Raw genomic sequence first — 19,795 nt, 5'->3', positions numbered from 1 at the left:
TATCTGGCCTCTCCATATCATGATAGCTCAATCCTACTTGTAATATTGCAACTCCTAGAGATGGTCAGTCTTTTATAACCTTTAAATTGCATAGAACTCCTCATGGGGAATATTAGTGATCTACAAACACTAATGTAATATATTGTAACATGGTTGCAAGTTTGTATTCTCTGGGTGAGTAAGGGCCCACCTGGGGAATTCAGGTCACCCACAATCAGGACTAGAATTGGAGGGGGAGGGGCAAACGGGGCAGCTGCCCTGGTCCCCTGAACTCCAAGGGGCCTCTATGGTCCAGAATGTCTTTCCTTTCTCCCCACCCGGTTCTGAGGTCCCCCCTCATCCATAAAAATGCAAGGCGGTCAAGGCCATGGCAGTGATTCTCTAGCGCTGCATGTGGCCTCCTTGGTGTTCTTCCTTTACAGCAGTCTACTCCCCTCTGATGCAACTTCCTTTTTCCACTTGGGCAGACCACGGCAGAGGAACAGTGCAGAGAACTGCTCTGTGCCGGCAACCTCCTTGTATTTTTACAGGTGAGGGGGCTTCAGAACCAGGTAAAGAAGGATATCCAACCCCTCAGGGGCCCCCTGGAGCAGCTGATTTTAAAATGAAGGAAGGGATGTTGGAGAGGGGGGGGGGGAATTTGGTGGACCCATTGGGTGACGGGGAGGGAGGGAGGAAAAAGGGAGAGATGCTAGATGGGAGGCATTTGGTGGATGGAAAAATCGGGGGAGAAAGTAGGGAGGAGAGGAATTGATGGGGGGGGGGGCCCTGGGCCTCAGCATGTCTAACCTCCATTCCTGCCCACAATGCAAACTTCCAACATGTGTTGTAAGCCACTCCCATGAGGTTTATAATCCTGAGTAAACTAAGCATGTTGGTACACTTTGCCTAGCCGCATTTTCCTTCGCATTCCCTTCCGCTCTTTTCTGGCAACCTATCTTGTTTCGTTGTCTTCTTCTCCAGATGGCCTCCAATTCTTGATACACATCCAAAGTATTCTAACTTTCATTTCTTAATCATGCTGCAACACATATCTATTTGCACATGAACTACTTTTGGAATGGATGAATTGACAGAACAGCGGGAAGAAACTAACTTGCCAAAATATCAGATAAAGTAGACAGAGCCAGCTTATTATATGACTCCAGTTTGTCTATCCTTGACTGACTTCTAGAATAATGGAAAACTTTGCACGCCTTCATGGCCAGACTCAGGAAGAGCAAGGCAGGTGCGGCCCTGACTCCACCTCCTTCAAATCTGACTATTAAATTCATAAATATACTTTTGTCCTTGCTTTAGATACGAAACCAGGTTATTAAAAATCAATTATTGATGCTATGCAGGAAAACTCACAAAAATCATTTTATTTGGAAAATTTATATTTAAATCTAGTACAGAAGATTTTATATAAACACCTAAAAGCAATTTGAAATTGCCCAGTTTTTGGTCATTATCTCTTTTTTTAATGTAACTGTACTTTTATTTTCCACTTTTCTTTAATTTCATTTCACTACAATCATGCACCTTGCCAATATCACAAAGTTTGCAAGGTGTGTACAATGTAGAACAAGATATTTGACAGCCACCTACTTAGGGTTACCATATTTAGCGATGTATGAACTCAGACACATGGCTCCACCCCATTCTGGCTCCTGCCCCCACCCTCTTCCGCCACCAGCTCCACCCCATTATGCCCCCAAGCCCCGCCCGCACAAAACATTGTCTCTTCTTCCCCAAGATCTGGCCACATCTGTAGGCACTCCGAGCCTGCGTGGATGTGTGTGATGTCATCCGCACATACTCAGAGGCCCTCCAGACAGGGCCGGAGCTCGGGGTTTCCAAAACTCGGACAAATTGCTGGGTTTTGGAAAGTTTGTCCGTGCACCCGGACAGTCCTCTAAAAAAATAGGACATGTCTGGTTTTCCCAGACATCTGGTAACCCTACACCTACTGGCTGGTCTTACACTCTTGCACATTTTTTGCATTTTGCAGGCCAAAAAAAATACAGCTCAAAATATATTATTTCATTGATCCATAAACCACATTGTATAGTTAAAAAAAAAAAAAAGATAGGGCTGATATTCAAAGGCATTTATCCTGTTAACAACTTCTAACTGGATAAGTGCCAGCAAGAGGAATCTTCAATGGCACAAACTGAATAGTGCTGCTGAATAAGTCCTCTAGACAGTGCTAGGGAGGTCCATGTGTGGAGCAAGAGTGAAGCCAGAGGTTATCCAGTGATCAGCCATATATAAACCTGTAACCGGACAACAAACCAGATAAAGTTAGGACAGAAAGAGTTGACCAGCGCCCTCACAATCTTCTTATTCTGATACATGAGGTATTTTGTACAGATGTTCAGATGCTCTTTACGTGGGAACTGAAGAAAGACTTTGATGGCGCTAATTGTATTACGCAGAATATAAGGGGGTTGGGCATAACCAATATGTATGAGCAACCCCTTGCCTGGAAGCCTGAAAAAAGCACTAATATATATATATCTATATATATATATATATATACACATACTAGTCTTTAAGCCCGTTACATTAACGGGTGCTAGAGTAAATGTCTGTCTGTCTGTTTGTTTGTTTTTCTTTGTCTCTCTCTCCTTGCACGCTGCCTGTCTGTCTGTCATTTTTTCTGTCTATGTCTCTCCCTATGTCCTTAGTGCCCTCAGTGCCTCCTTCCTATGTCCTTAGTGCCCCTAGTGCCTCTTTCCCATGTCCTTAGTGCCCCTAGTGCCTCCTTCCCATGTCCTTAGTACCCCTTCCTACGTCCTTACCTTAGTGCCCCCGTGCCAGCATACTGTGTCCTTAATGTCTCCAGTGCCTCCTTCCTATGTCCTTAGTGCTCCCAGTGCCTCCTTCCTATATCCTTAGTGCCCCCAATGCCTCTGTCCTGCTTAGTGCCCTCAGAGCATCCTATGTCCTTAGTTCCCTCAGTACCCCTTTCTATGTCCTTAGTGCCCCCAGTGCCTCCTTCCTAAGTCCCCATCATTATCTTCCAGACTTTGTCCCACCCCCACCCCCGATGCCAGCCTGCCTGCCTCACATCCCCCTGAGCAGCATGCTTCCATTTAACCCACCCCCACCACTGATGCCAGGCTGCCTGCCTGCCTCCCATCTCCCTGAGCAGCATGTTTCCATTTAAACCCTCCTACTCATCCCCGATGCCAGCCTGCCTACCTGCCTCCCATCCCCTTGAGGAGCATGTATCCATTTAACTCCCCCTGCGCCGACCCTACCCGGCACACCCGAAACCCCCGTTGACCCTCCCAGCCGACCCTCCCACCACTAGACGGCCGACAAACCTCCCAGCTCCAGCAGCGTCCAAGGTACAGTAAACATGCTGCTTCGTGTCCTTCTACTGGCCTAATTTCCTCTGCCGCATCTCTGGATATAAATGCTTCAGACTTACAATAAAATAATATTGCTTGGCTATCAAATGTTATAGTTTTAAAATAGATGCATGTCACAGCTGCTTTTTCCTGTAAGATTGGGAAATGGTCATTATGTCCTAAGCGAAGATGTTGTTACCCCCGTCTCTTTTGCTGACAGGGGTGAAATTAATAGCAAGTGATACCTCAGTCATCATTGTTGCTAGGAGAAATTACTAATGAAATATGATTAACCAGAAACCAAAGAAGAGTGACCAAGATAAAGGGGATGATACTCCTCTCGTATGAGGAAAGACTAAAAAAGTCAACTTGGAAAAGAGGCGACTTAGGGGAGATATGATTGAAGTCTACAAAATCCTGAGTACAATTGATTTTTCACTCTGTCAAAAATTACAAAGACTAGGTGAAACTCGAGGAAGTTACAGGGAAATACTTATAAAACCAGTAAGAAAAAATATTTTTTCACTCAGAGAATAGTTAAGCTCTGGAACACGTTGCCAGAGGGTGTGGTAAGAGCAGATAGTGTAGCTGGTTTTAAGAAAAGTTTGGACAAGTTCCCGGAGGAAAAGTCCATAGTCTGTTATTGAGAAAGACATGGGGCAAGCTACTGCTTGCCCTGGATCAGTAGCATGGAATGTTGCTACTCTTTGGGTTTTGGTCAGGTACTAGTAACCTGGATTGGCCACCGTGAGAATGAGCTACTGGGCTTGGGGGACCTTTGGTCTGATCTAGTAAGGCTATTCTTATGTTCTTATGTGACTTGAATAGAACCAATAGAAAATTGCTGGAGTATGCAAATTATCATTGGATCTTAATGAAGCAATTGTAATTTAATTGGAAGATGTACCAACTACGTATGTCTAATAATGAATTAATTAATGATGTCATAATCTCAATAAAATGGCCAGTTACTTGTAATTTAGGGAGATTCTTGGTTTGATTTCCTAACAGTTTGTAGGATGCTAAGAAACTCCCAAGGCCTTGAATATTTAAACTACACTTTTGTGTCTGGTAGTTTTTTCCTTGACCTCCTCTAGATATAGAATAAGAGCTGAGGGGGTATGAAGCCTGTTCATGTAATTATTTAGCGCAAACAACTTCTGATATATTGGCATGGCCTTTGACCTCATTCAAAAGATCTTACAAAACAGCTGGAGAAAGGTGATTTTCATAGCTGAACCCTGGCACTTTGTCTGCCATGAAGTCTTTGGCATCCTTAATCTCCTCCTCTACCTGTGTCACATTAACTGTTGCCTATAGTGGGACCTCATTTTCTGCCTCTAACTTTCTACCTTCATAGTAACTCTTTGGTATGTTAAACACAGTAGTCCTTAGACCCCTCCTTCTGGACCCCAAGATGGCAACAACATGGTGCTTCCTTAGACAAGGGCCTCTCTTCTTCTGCAGGTAGGAAATAAAGACATATACTGTATATACTCAAATATAAACTGAGATTTTAGGGCCAAATAAAGGCCCAAAAATGGGGGTCTCGGTTTAAATTTGAGCCTCCTTCTGATGATGGTGCTTTTTTTCCCACCCTCCCCACCCAATGACCAACACTGCTATCCTCCACCCCCCTCCCTCCCCCGATGATGATACTGCTATCCTCCACCCCCTCTCCGATGACTGGCACTGCTATCCTCCACCTCCCTCCAATGACCAGAACTGCTATCTCTCCCCCCAAAAAAAAACACACACTCCTATCCTCCACTACCTACTCCCCCTTATCCCAGACCAACATCACACTTACAGCTCTGGTGCTCAGGAAGACAACACTAATGCTCTTTGCTGGGCTGGTGAGGGGTCTTGAGCTTCTGCGCATGCTGAAAGTGTGCTGACTTCTACCCTCTCTAGAATCCTCAAAGGCAGTCCAGCAAGCCTTGAGCATGCGCAAATGATCAAGGCCACATATCTGCCTAACACAGAGCATTGGTGTTGACTTCCTGAGCACCAGAATTGTAAGTGTGATGTCGGTCTGGGGCCAGGGAGGGGAGCAAGTAGTGGAGGATAGAAGTGGTTCTCCAGCACTGCAGGTGGCCTCCTCTTTATGGTTCTTTTGCCGTAGTCCACCCCCATCTGAAACAACTTACTGTTTCTGTTTGGGTGAGCCGCGTCAAAGGAACTGTGCAGAGGAGGCCACGGGCAGCACAAGAGAATTGCTGCCATGCTGGCGACCTTTATGTAGTTTTCCTGGTGAGGGGGGCTTCAGAATCAGGTGGGGAGAACATTTGATGGATTGGGGGGGGGATGGAGGGAGGAAGGAAGAAGGGAAATGCTAAATAGGATTGGCAATGAGGAGAGGAGCAGGGGCACATGGATGGAGGAGATGGGGAAGGAGATGGTGGATATAGAACAAAAAAGAGGGAACAGAAACCCCACAGGAGACTTCTGTGTACCCTGATTTTGACTTCTCTACAAGTCCTGCTTTCTTTTTATTGGCTTTTAGAATTGTGCAGACGCTTCATCTTTAAAGACCTATAAACCACACCACTGAGGCAGGCCTCCATCAGGAGGCCAAAACACGGACCATGTTGGGTCATTGATTACAATGCTCCAACACAGGACATTCTATATATTGGACTTTTTCATGTGGTTTTATATATATTATGGTTTTAAGTTTATGAATACAAGTAAAGATTGTCTACCCCAAGGTTGACGTGGTCTATCCCACTCCCCACTTGTTCTTTTCTTGAAGGAGATGGTGGCACATGGATGGAGGGAAGGGGAAGAGGAGGGAAGAGGTAGCATACATGGATGGAGGGAAGTAGGAGAGAAGAGAGGGAAGAGTTGGTACACATGGATGGAGGAAAGGAGAAGAATTGGAAAGATAGATAGATTTGAGATGGATGCAGAAAAATGGAAGAAAACGGAATATGATAATCAATGGCAAAGATGGATGTAGTGCAAAAAGTGAAGGAGAGGAAAGAAACAGCAAATGCATAAGGAAGCCTTGGAAACAGAGTTAAGAGCACAGATGGAACAACATGATCAGAAAAATAAAATCACCAGATAACAAAGGTAGGAAAAATGTATGTATTTTCAATTTAGTGATTGAAATATGTCAGTTTTGAAATTTTGCATCTGTTGTTTTTATATTTTAGACTGTTCGGGAAGAAATGCATTTCTTTCTCTTTCTTTTGTGGTGTACTGTGTGCAGAGTCTGGTATATTAGGACTTCGTGTGTGTACAACAGTACTTTTAGTTTGTGTTTAAAATAGTTTCTTTCTGCTTTCTTCATGTGTGACTGAGGCCAGGTGTTCTGATGGGGATGGAAGGCCAGAAACTTTGGTTGGTGTTGTGGCCCTTAGTAGGAAGATATTTGTCAGTTCTCCTTCAGCTTTTTTGGACTCAAAACAGCCCCAATTGAAAAATTAGTGATCACTGACAAACAACACTCACATATCCAAATTTCTAATCTTGGTTTATATTCAAGTCAACATCGTAGGGGGGGGAGGATAGGTTACCTTGGTTTATATTTGAATATATGGGATTGAGACTTGTATATTGCCTTTCTGTAGTATTACAACCACACTCAAAGTGAGTTTACAATCTATCTAATATACCTGGAGCAGTGGAGGATTAAGTGACTTGTCCAGAGTCACAGGGAGCCACGTGAGGATTGAACCCACAACCTCAGGGTGCTGAGGCTAAAGCTCTAACCACTGTGCCACACTGTCATCTACTAGTCAGAGAGTATTGAAATGTATATCCAGGGTTGCCAGATTTTCCCAAAGGAAAATCCAGACCCATGGCCACGCCCCCCAGTTCCGCCCTGTTCTGCCTGTGTCACGCCCCATCCCACCCCCAGACGGCATTCACGCAGGCGTAACATCACCACGTTTTGTCCATGCATGCACAGATGCCCCTTCCCGACGCGATTTTGACAGGATGCTTTTCAAAACCCAAAATGCCGGGTTTTGAAAAGCCATCCGGACCTCCGGACGTGTCCTCAAAAATGGAGGACATGTCCGGGAGAATCCGGAGGTCTGGTAATCCTTTGTATATCACGTATCTCACAACTCCTCGCACAAGTTGCCCCCGGGGATCAGGGCTAGGACAGATGAGGCAGTTTCTATTAGTGCCATGAGCAGCTCAAGAAATCAAACACTGCATCTGAACTGGGAGCACATTGTCTCCATTTTAGTATGGTCATGTCTTCCAACCATCGTAGCCTTCATACACTAAGACTTTTCAAGCAAACAGCTATTTAGAGATTCATGCAATTAGGTGTCCGAGAGCTGTAAAAGTAGCAGCCGTGAAAAGGCGTGAGTATTCTTTGCAAAAAAAGAAGTTTTGGCATTCAGGAGGTCCCAGCTATATCCTGACAACTCTGAGACATCGGGAGGATCATTTTGCAAAGGCATTGGCAAGTAGCTACCTTTAAAAAAAAAACCCAGCAAGGTTTAGAAAAAATGCAGAGATACATATTTACTATGGGGCTCATTTTCAAAAAAGATAGATGTCCAAAAGACAGTATAAACCGGCACATAGACTTCTTACTAGTCAAAACGGTGTCAGGTCAAAAGCGCGCCGGGACAAAGGCACGAGCAGACAACTGAGCGCAGCGCGGAGGCGTGCGCCGAAGAAAAAGACTGTTTTTAGGGGCTACAACAGGGGGTGTGGGGGGGACCCCCCCACTTTACTTTATACAGATCGTGCCGCGTTGTGGGGGCGTTGTGGGGGTTGTAACCCCCCATATTTTACTGAAAATGTAACTTTTTCCCTGTTTTTAGGGAAAAAGTTATGTTTTCACTAAAATGTGGGGGGTTACAACCCCCCAAAACCCCCACGACGACGACGCGATCTGTATTAAGTAAAGTGGGGCGGCTCCCCAACAAAACCCCCCGTCGCAGCCCCTAAAAACAGTCTTTTTCTTCGGCGCACACCTCCATCTTGCGCTCAGTTGTCGGCGCGCGCCTTTGTCTTCCGCGTTACTCTCTATGAACCAGTCAAAACATCCAAGTGACTATTTTCAAAACTGACTTTCATGACTTTTGGGTCATGACTTTTGGGTTGTTTTGTCTCCAGTGCATCTAACGCTAAAGGGGGCATGTAAGAGGTGTGTTTTGGTGGGCTTAGGACTTGGATATTCTTCAGGGATAATCAAACTTTAACAAAAAGTCCAGGGCACCATTTAGAAATTTGGGGCTAGACCTGTTTTAAAAATGAATAAGGGTCAAAGGTTGCCCAGACTGACCATCTGACCATTGAAGGAATTAAATCATGACCCCCCCCCCCTTTACTCCCCCAGTGGTCACCGACCTTCTACCATCACTTAAAGATGTGAAACAGTACTGTACATTTCAGGCTGTATTACAGCTTCATAGACACAGCTCAGTAGATCAGAGGGGCACTCTAAGGGGTACTGCAGTGGAGATCACATTAAAAAGTCCCAGGTACACCTGTCTCTATAGCCTGCTTATATTGTATGCTGAGCCCTCCAAAACCCATCCAAAACCAACTCTACCTACATAAAGATGACACCTGCAGGCATAAGGGCTATTGTTGTGATGTACAGGTGGGTACAGTAAATTTTGGGTGGGGTTTGGATACAAGTAGATTATAGTGACATGTGTAACTGGGACTTTTTAGTGATGATCATTGCAATAGTATGACGCAGGATCTGCTTACGTTGGAAAACTGGTCCTCGACATGGCAGCTGGGCTTCAACGCTAAGAAATGTAAGGTTATGCATCTCGGTAGCAGAAATCCATGCAAACCTTACACCTTAAATGGAGAAACACTAGCTAGGACTTCAGAAGAAAGAGACTTGGGAGTAATCATCAGTGCAGACATGAAGGCCACCAAACAAGTAGAGAAGGCCTCATCCAAAGCAAGGCAACTTATGGGATGTATCAATAGAAGCTTCGTTAGCCGCAAATCTGAAGTCATAATGCCACTGTACAGAACCATGGTGAGACCTCATCTGGAGTACTGTGTGCAATTCTGGAGGCCACATTACCGTAAAGACGTGCTTAGAGTTGAGTCGGTTCAGCGGATGGCCACTAGGATGATCTCGGGGCTCAAGGGTCTCTCGTACGAAGAAAGACTAAACAAATTGCAGCTCTACACTCTAGAGGAGCGCAGGGAGAGGGGGGACATGATTGAGACATTTAAAGACATCTTCTTTCTCAGGGGACCCTCGGTCACAAGGGGGCATCCATTCAAACTCAGAGGAGGGAAATTCGATAGTGACATAAGGAAGTATTTCTTCACAGAAAGGGTTGTAGATCACTGGAACAAGCTTCCAGAGCAGGTGATCAAGGCCACCAGCGTTATTGACTTTAAGAATAAATGGGATGCCCTAGTAGGATCCTTACGAGGGTCGAGTTAAGGAACTAGGTCATTAGTACTCAGACTTAATGGGGTGGGTCAGTAGAGTGGGCAGACTTGATGGGCTATAGCCCTTTTCTGCCGTCATCTTTCTATGTTTCTATGTTTCTACCCCTTAGAGTGCCCCTCTGCTCTGCTCAGCCGTATGTGTGGCCAGTTTGCTATGAATGCTGGCTGCTTGGACGTCCCAATGGCTTAGTAACATAGTAACATAGTAGATGACGGCAGATAAAGTCCTGAATGGTCCATCCAGTCTACCCAACCAGATTCAATTTTAATTTTTTTTTTTTTTTCTTCTTAGCTATTTCTGGGCAAGAATCCAAAGCTCTACCCGTACTGTGCTTGGGTTCCAACTGCCAAAATCTCTATTAAAACCTACTCCAGCCCATCTATACCCTCCTGGCCATTGAAGCCCTCCCCAGCCCATCCTCCACCAAATGGCCATATACCGTGCAAGTCTGCCCAGTACTGGCCTTAGTTCAATTTTTAATATTATTTTCTGATTCTAGATCCTCTGTGTTCATCCCACACTTCTTTGAACTCAGTCACAGTTTTACTCTCCACCACCTCTCTCGGGAGCGCATTCCAGGCATCCACCACCCTCTCTGTAAAGTAGAATTTCCTAACATTGCCTTTGAATCTACTACCCCTCAACCTCAAATTATGTCCTCTGGTTTTACCATTTTCCTTTCTCTGGAAAAGATTATGTTCTACGTTAATACCCTTCAAGTATTTGAATGTCTGAATCATATCTCCCCTGTCTCTCCTTTCCTCTAGGGCAGGGGTGTCAAAGTCCCTCCTCGAGGGCTGGAATCCAGTCGGGTTTTCTGGATTTCCCCAATGAATATGCATTGAAAGCAGTGCATGCAAATAGATCTCATGCAGATTCATTGGGGAAATCCTGAAAACCCAACTGGATTCTGGCCCTCGAGGACTGACTTTGACACCTGTGCTCTAGGGTATACATATTCAGGGCTTTTGTGTGTTTTTCATTTGGGCATTGTCAAATTCAAAACTGGCCAAAAAAGATAGATGCACAAAGAGCCAAAATGTCTAGATAGGCCATTAAAAAAAAAAAAAGATAGACGTCTTGTTCTTTCAAAAATAAACATTTTCTCTACTGGATTTCTAGGCATCTTTCCCAAAACGTCCAAACTCAGACTTAGACATCCTATTGAATTTGCCCCTCCACATATTAGTGCTAAACAGAAGGTATCCAGATGATGCACCCCAACTATTCTGGCATTGTACAGCAATTCCAGCACTTGGTTTTCTATATGTGAAAGAGGTTGTCCTTAGCTGTTCCACCTCTCTTACGAGTGTCCTAAGATTCACCTCAGTGGTGGCTACACTGGCAGAGATGGTGAGACTGCAGAGAAAAAAGGAAGAAGGAGAAATGCTAGAACCATGGGGGAGGGGATAAGGGTTGCTAAGGTTTGTGATAAAAGGAGGAAAAGGAAGAGATGGAGGATGCAAAGAAGAGGTAAAAATATTACTGAGTGGAGTAGAAAGGGTAGATGTGAATTACTTGTTTACTCTTTACAAAAATACTAGGATTTAGGGGGCTTGCACTGAAGCAACTAAGTGGTAGATTTAAAACAAACTGGAGAAAATATTTCTTCACTCAAAGTGTAATTAAACTCTGGAATTCATTGCCAGAGAATATGGTAAAAGCAGTTAGCTTAGCGGGGTTTAAAAAAGGTTTGGATATCTTTCTAAAAGAAAACTCCATGCACAATTATTAAGATGGACTTGAGGAAGTCCATTGCTTATTCCTAGGACATGCAGTATAAAATCTGTTTTACTCTTTGAGATTTTGCTAGTTACTTATGACCTGGGTTGGCTACTGTTGGAAACAAGATAATGGGCTTTATGGACCTTTGATCTATCTCAATATGGCAACTCTTATGTTCTTATAATCCCTAGGAGTGGCCAAAAGAGAGGCAAGGGAAAGGGAGATATGCTAGCTCTGGGAGTGGGACAGAAGAGAAGGAAGAGTGAGATACACTAGCCAGGGATGGGATGGCAGGAGGGAAGGGAGATATGCTGACCCTGGGAGTGGAGGGGACATGAGTGATAGAAAAGAGATAGGGAGATGCTAGCTCCGGGCAGGAGGGAAGGGAGATATGCTGGTCCCGGGAGTGGAGGGGACATGAGTGAGATAAAAGAGATAGGGAGATGCTAGCTCCGGGGGGGGGGGGAGAGGGGGAATGCAGAAGGGAAGGAAAAGAGATTAAAAGATGCTGATGAGGTGGTGAAATGTGTGGTAGGAAGGGAAGAGTGAGGGGAGAAGGTGGACCTGAAGAGAGATAAGGATACAGAGGGGCAATGCCAGACATGGGGAGGAGAGTAGGGACACAGAGGGTGATACTGGGTGATATGGGCAAAGAGAGATGCTGGACATGTAGGGGGAATAGGGGACACAGGGGCAATCCTGAGCATCTGGAGGGTTAGAGACACAAAGGGTTAATGCTAGACACATGGTAACATAATAATTCAAAGGGGTGATGCTGGATTCATGAAGGGATAGGAGCATAGAGGGGTGATGCTGGATAGAGGAGGGAGATGGATATAAAGGGAGATGCTGAACAAGGACACAGAGAGGGGAGATGTTCAACATGGTAGGAGGACAAGGGCAGGGATGCAGAAGGAAAATGGATGGTGAACATGAAGAAAGAGAAAATGTCAAGTAGACAAAGAGACTTTGGCAAGAGAACAGAGAGCAAAGCAGAAACCTGAGACCGGGACCAACATGATTAGAAAACTAAAATGACCATGACCAGATAACGAAAGTAGAAAAAATGATTATTTTATATTTATTGATTAGAATATGTCAGTTTTTGGAATATACATCTGCCAGAACTAGTGTTAAGACATCACCAGGACCTGCAAGAAAAATCTCAATGGACTTTAGTCTCACTCATTGTTTTTGGGACAGGCCAAGATTGGTGAATCTGCTGCGTAGACACCTTGCAAATATTGAATGATAATATAGTGCTATGGGCCTGTGTTTTTAGACCTGAAAGAATCCCAAAGCTTTATGGGTATTCAGGCATATGTGGACAGCAATTTTCAAAGTGAGATGGCGTCTACCTCTAACCCTCTGTTGTAGTCCATTCCTATTTCTCCTATTGTAAACTGCGTCGAGCTCTACGAACGTGGAGATGATGCGGTATACAAACCTAAGGATTAGATTACTGTAGATCCATTCTAGCACTGGCATGTGCTTTAACCACAAAAAGATTGACATATTGAATCTGACTTTTCTTAGGACCCCTGAGTAAGATATTGCAATCGAAAAACAAACCGTGTCGGGTCCCTTTCCAATACAATACCTATGGATTTGATTTGCTTTATATACATGTGATTGCGAACTGTCTACAATACATGTGGATTTCAACTGTGGATTTTAATTGTTGACATTAATAAAGCACCCGCATCAAGGCACATTGTTTCTGCAGTTCTCCTTTTTGCTTTCTGGTTACCTCTATACTAACTGTAGAAGTGTCAGATTTGCTTTCGCTTTTATGAGGACAGCTTGTGCCACGTGAAAAATAGTCCTGGAAAAATTACTGAGAGCTGGACCATTTAGCTAGTCTAAGCAAACAGACTTTATAGCCTTGCTTAAGAGACAAAGATAACTGCAGTATTCCTAGCAGCAGCATACAAATCATAAAAATGGTTAATGATAGAATGTGGACAGGGGTGAAGGGCTGCAAACTGTTTGGATAGGTGAAGAATTGTAAACTCTCCACTCCAGCTAAAAGGCAAAGAATGTTTTACAGAGACAGAACATAGAATTTTTCAAGCACATCAGGAGCCAGATACAAACAGCTGTAGTATTAATGTACGGCTTTGCTTCCTTAGTATTTCATTTTGATTTAAGTATTTATGTATAATTGTTAGGTGCCATCAACTCGTGTTCGAGTGCTAGTGACTTGACGATGATATCAAGTTTTTGTGGCAGAATATAGAAGTAGATTGCTGGGCCTTTCTTCTGCATAGTATAAATTCAAAGTTGTCGCCGTTGTTGCATCAAATGTGATCCTCCACCTCCAACACTGGGGACCAAATTGGTTGTCCGTTATATCCAAAAGTCCGTTATATGCGAGTCCGCTATCTTCTATATAAATAAAATCGGAGGTATGTATGTGTGTATGTGCCGCGATCACGCAAAAACGGCTTGACCGATTTGAACGAAACTTGGTATGCAGATCCCTCACTACCTGGGGTGATATGTTCTGGGGGTCTCGCGGCCCACAACTCTATGTTGCTTGCTCAAGGGTGGGTTCACCCAACAATTTATATGTTCTTGCTCCTGGAGGTGAAACTAAAAATGTTGTTTATAATCACGTTTTGCGTTAGTTGTATTGTATTCATTTTGTCAAATATTTCACATTATAATTTGAATATTGTACTTTTTATTAAGCTGTAAAACAATAATTTCATTCACCACTATAAAGTATCTTTATTTGAATCCATTTACAGTGTTATTGCTATAATTAAATACCTGTGCAACCCCGGGGCATCAGCTAGTATGCAATAATTTTCTGTATGTTTATAAAGGCGCATGGCAAGGACCAGTGGACCTCGTCCGCTATATGCGATGTTCCGTTATAAGCGAGTCCGTTATAACGAGATTATACTGTAGTAAGATTATTACCTACACCACATATTAATTAATTTATTTCAAAATTTTCTATTCCACACAATCTACAATTCTAGGCGGATTACAATTGAACAAAAAGAGGAAGGGGGAGCCTCTTCTGCAAAGATGGGCTCCACCTTAACCAGGGTGGAACCAAGCTGCTGGCATCAATTAAAAATGAGATAGAGCAGCTTTTAAACTGGAAACTGGGGGAACGGTCACTCAAAAGGAAATGTTCGGGACAAGGTACCTTTAAAAGATATCATAATTATAAGGAAGGCAGAGCATCTTGACAATGAGATTGCAATACAGGTCACAGTAGACCAGGTTTCTTTAAATTCAGAGCAGGCTGATTTTAAGGACTGCAAATTATCTATGCCAACTGCTGAGCAAATTGTAAATAGATATGACAAACATTGTTTGAACTGTCTGCAAATGCCATAAGCCTAAGAAACAAGATGGGAGAGTTAGAATGTATTGCACTAAATGAAAACATAGATATAATAGGCATCTCTAAAACCTGGTGGAAGGAAGATAACCAATGGGACACTGTCATACCAGAGTACAAATTATATCATAGTGATAGAGTAGATCGAATTGATGGAGGTGTAGTGTTGTATATTAAGGAGGGCCTCAAATCAAATAGACTCAAAATTCTACAGGAGCAGAAACACATCTTGGAATCCCTATGGGTAGAAATTCCATGTGTAAGGTGGAAAAGGATAGTGCTAGGAGTGTACTAGCGTACGCCTGACCAGGATGAATGGACAGATGCTGAAATGTTATCAGAAATTAGGGAGGGTAACAAACTGGGTAATTTCAACTACCAATCAGCAAAATGCAATCTCTTCTGAAGGGGTTAAATCCTTCCCCAATGCATATAAAAAAAGTGGAGAAAGGACCTCAGTGTATAAAGTGCACTGCTTAATTCAAGCAAAGCCTGAAATAGTCAAGCATGCACACCTTAATCATGGGCCAAAAAAACTCTACATATATTTAAATATACTATAAACACACAAGACTTTAAACCAGGGCTGCCCAAATCTGGTCCTTGAGATCTACTCGCAGGCCAGGTTTTCAGGATATCCACAATGAATATGCATGAGAGAGATTTGCCTGCACTGCCTTCTTGGTATGTAAATCTCTCTCATGCATGTTCATTGTGGATATCCAGAAAACCTGGCCTGTCAGTAGATCTCGAGGACCGGACTTGGGCAGCCCTGCTTTAAACCCTCTTCAGGAACAATGGTCATCCAAATCACACTCTCTCCAAAAAAAACTTACTGGGGCACAATATCATCAAAAAAAGGAAATCAAATTCAAGTGGAACTGGATAACATTGAAGGACCTTCCACACGTTACAGCAGGAGCAACTATACGCTATTAATTTAGAGAAATTCAAAAAAGAGTCCCACAATATAAGTGCTTGAATACAATCCCAACACCTCAAGTTCAAAAGAAGTCCAGAAGAACAAAACACTCCAAAAGACTTAACTGTCCAGCGTAATCCTCTTGATCCAATGCGTGTGCTTCCTTCAGCGGCTCAACATACTCCACAAATGACAATCCTCCTGCGGCGTCTGCCATGCAGCAGTATAAATTAGTCCCTTCAAATGTCACTCACTCTCCACATTGCAGCCAAAAATCACAACACTTGCCACGCCAACATTTCAACGCCCTACAGGAGACCTTGTTTCGCAAGCGCGTCTTCAGGGGAGAATTTTAAAGAGAGAAATAAATAACGCGGCTGCTAGCACCCTACCCGCACAGCGCTGACAATGCTGTTTAAAATTACCTCCACCTGATGACACTAATCATTGAAGACAAGCAGACACAGAGTCAAAGAAAGGCTTTCCATTTGACAGGAAGTATCCGATCTCAAAACAATACTTTTATACATCCTAACATCTAAAAATTCAGAAGTCTCAAGCATTATAGCACAGACTGAACACTGTCCACACTTCAGATGTTTCCCCTATGTAGATCTCCTCTCCCCTTCCCTCGTCCATTCTGATGCGAGATACCGAATATCCTTTAAATTTGAATTACGTCTGTAAGAAAGCAATACATTAAGATCTTTAAATGATGGATGTGCCATCATTGCAGGCAGATGTTTCTTAATCAACCTCACACTTGCTGGGGTATGCGCGTTGAACTTAAAAACACAAGCCAACACCTGTTCTTCTTGGTTCATAGTCAAATGCGCGCAAGACAAGAGCGTGCGGACAAGTGAGCGCAAGGCAAATGAGCGCCAAGACAACCGAGCGCAAGACAATTCAGTGCAAATCATTTTCAGTAACAAGCACGAGCAGGACAACTGAGCGCAAGACATCTGAGCGCCGGCAAGTGAGCAGTTATCCCTGCGCTTAATTGTCTTGCGCTGAGTTATCGTTGCGCTCAATTGTTTTGTGCACTGTTATGCCTGTGCTCAGATGTCTTAGGCTGTGTTGTGCTTGCGCGCTGCTATGTTTGCGCTCACTTGTCCGCACGTGTTTGTCCGCGCGCTCTTGTCTTGCGCACATTTGTCCTGTCACCATTCTTCTTGCTCCCATCTTTTTTCTTGCAAAAGTAATTCTCTATGATTAAACCTAGCTCTTTTAGCCGTACCCTTAACCAAAGATGTAGGATAGCCTCTTTCTTCAAACTTCTCTCGCAACCCATTAGCTTTGTTAGATAATCTTCATGAGATGCACAGATCTTACGGCAGCATAAGAATTGATAGAAAGGAATATTGCGACGTGAATAGCTAGGGTGCATACTTGAAAAACGTAACAAGGTGTTACGGTCAGTGGGTTTATGAAAAACAGAAGTAGTAAGCGCATCTTGTGTATATTCAAGTTTCTTTATTTTTGATATACCGCTTATCATACAGGTTATCTAAACAGTTTACAATAAAATGTAATCTAAAATTTAAAAAAAGAAATAAAAACTTATCTAAACCAAAAAAGGGGAAATATTTATGCATGGACATACATGATACATTAGGAGAGGATACTTGATAAAGGAGGGGGGGGGGTAGGTTTATTCTGTTTATCATAAATTATAAATAAATTATCATAATAGTTGTTATATTGTGTGCAACTAACAAAATAAGGGGAGAGAAAGGGATTCATAATTGAATAATAGTTGATAAAATTATTAAATTTTATATGATGTCTAAAATTATAGTAAGGATTATATAAGATATGTTGTATGTACAATATGTTATGGAGATATCAAGTGTATACTTAAGGTAATTGTATGAATCTTTATGACACACTTGTTATATGAAAAAAAATCAATAAAAAATGTTAAATCAGGAGAGCATAGGAAGGAGAGATTAATAAATACATCAAGATAAAAATAAAAAAGGAAAATGGGAAAGGGAGGTACAATAAGGCTGGGGAGGTCGCTTCTAAAAAAAGCGTTTTGGTTGCCTTAAAAATTTCTGCAGAGGATAATTGGATTTCAAAGGCAATAGTGTTTACAAAGTAAAAGCATCTTTAAAGAGGAACGTTTTAAGTTTGGATTTGAATTTATCTAAAGAGTTTTCTACTCGAAGGTCAGTGGGAAGAGCATTCCACAGCATGGGAGCTGTGACAGAGAAGATGGATTTGCGTGAAGTGTCGTAAATGAGTTCTCTTATTGGAGGAATGGTGAGCAGGTTTTGATTACTAGATCGGAGAGTCCTGCAAGATGCATATAGAGTTAAAAATGTGTCAATAAAAGCTGGTTGATGCGTGCTTTTTATTTTGAAAGCAAGAAGTAGTATTTTATAGGTAAAATGGTGAGTGAAGGGCAGCCAATGAGCTTTACGGAGAAGAGGGGTAACATGATCATATTTTTGGGGGGTGATAGAGAAGTTTAACAGCAGTGTTTTGTATTGGAGGCGATGGGTTTCCTTCTAGGTTATTCCTTGGTAGAGGGCATTATAATAGTCTAGGGTCAAGATGATCCACACATCCAAAAATGACAACTGAACTTTGTCCCACTTTAATTCAAAGTGGATAGGCTGATGACATTGATTTAATTCAGCTACAAAATCCAATATGTCCTCCACTGTATGTGTCCAAAGCAAAAAAAAAATATCATCGATGTAATGCCACCAGCAATGTACAGAAGCAAAATGAGCAGAAGTGTACACCCAACAACTCTCAAAATTAGCCATAAAGAGGATAGCTTTGAAGGGGGCAAAAGCTGCCCCCATAGCGGCACCCTTTTTTTGCACAAAAAATTTGCTGTCAAACAAAATATACATGGCATAGCCAACTCAGTCAGAGACACCAAAAATTCAGGTGGCACGACGTGTGGATGAGGAGCGGCTGATAAAGTTTCAAAAATTATCTGTAATGCTTCATTCTATAATACTAGATGATGTAATTGGGTCAATTTGACAAACTGAACAGTAGCACATCACTTGGGCTAGATGGAATACATCTCAGAGTGCTGATAGAATTGAAAAATTAACTTGCAGAGGTATTGTTAGTAATTTGTAATTTTTCTTTAAAAACCAGAAGACTGGAGGTTGACCAACGCGACACCAACTTTTAGAAAGGGTTCCAGAGGTGATCCGGAAAATTATAGGCCAGTGAGTCTGACGTCACTGCCGGAGAAAATGGGAGAGACTATTATAATGAACAAAATGACAGAACATATACATAGGCATGGATTGATGAGAGAAAGACGATTTTGCCTCACCAATCTACTCCATTTCTTTGAAGGGGTGAATGAACACGTGGATAAAGGTGAAACCGGTTGATATTGTATATTTGGATTTTGAAAAGGCATTTGACAAAGTACCAGATGAAAGATTTCTGAAGAAATTAGAAAGTCATGGGATTGGAGGTAATGTTCTTTTATGGATTAAGAACTGGTTGAAAGACAACAGAGAGTGGGTTTAATTAGTCAATATCCTCAATGGAGAAGGGTAAATAGTGGGGTTCCCGAGGGGTCTGTGCTGGGACTGCTGCTTTTTAACAGCAGATTATAAATAAAACAAACAAGTATTTATTATAAAATAAACAAACAAATATTTATCAATGATCTGGAGCTAGGAATAACTAGTTAGATAATTAAATTTGCTAATGACACAAAGTTGTTAAATCGAAAGAGGATTGTGAAAAATTGCATGAGTCGAGTCTCTTTCATTTGAAAGGAAACTCTGCAATGAGAGGGCATAGGATGAAGTTAAGAGGTGATAGTAGGCTCCGGAATAATCTAAGGAAATACTTTTTTACAGAAAGGGTAGTAGATGCCTGGAACAGTCTCCCAGAAGAGGTGGTGAAGACAGAGACTGTGTCTGAATTCAAAAAGGCCTGGGATACGCATGTGGGTTCTCTTGGAGAGAGAAAGAGATAATGGTTACTGGGGATGGGCAGACTGGATGGGCCATTTGACTTTTATCTACCATCATGATTCTATGTTTCTATGTTTC

Source organism: Geotrypetes seraphini, chromosome 7, assembly GCF_902459505.1.
Source record: "Geotrypetes seraphini chromosome 7, aGeoSer1.1, whole genome shotgun sequence".
NCBI lineage: Eukaryota > Metazoa > Chordata > Amphibia > Gymnophiona > Dermophiidae > Geotrypetes > Geotrypetes seraphini.
The sequence above is the reverse complement of the archived record's forward strand: the minus strand, read 5'-3'. Positions refer to the sequence as shown.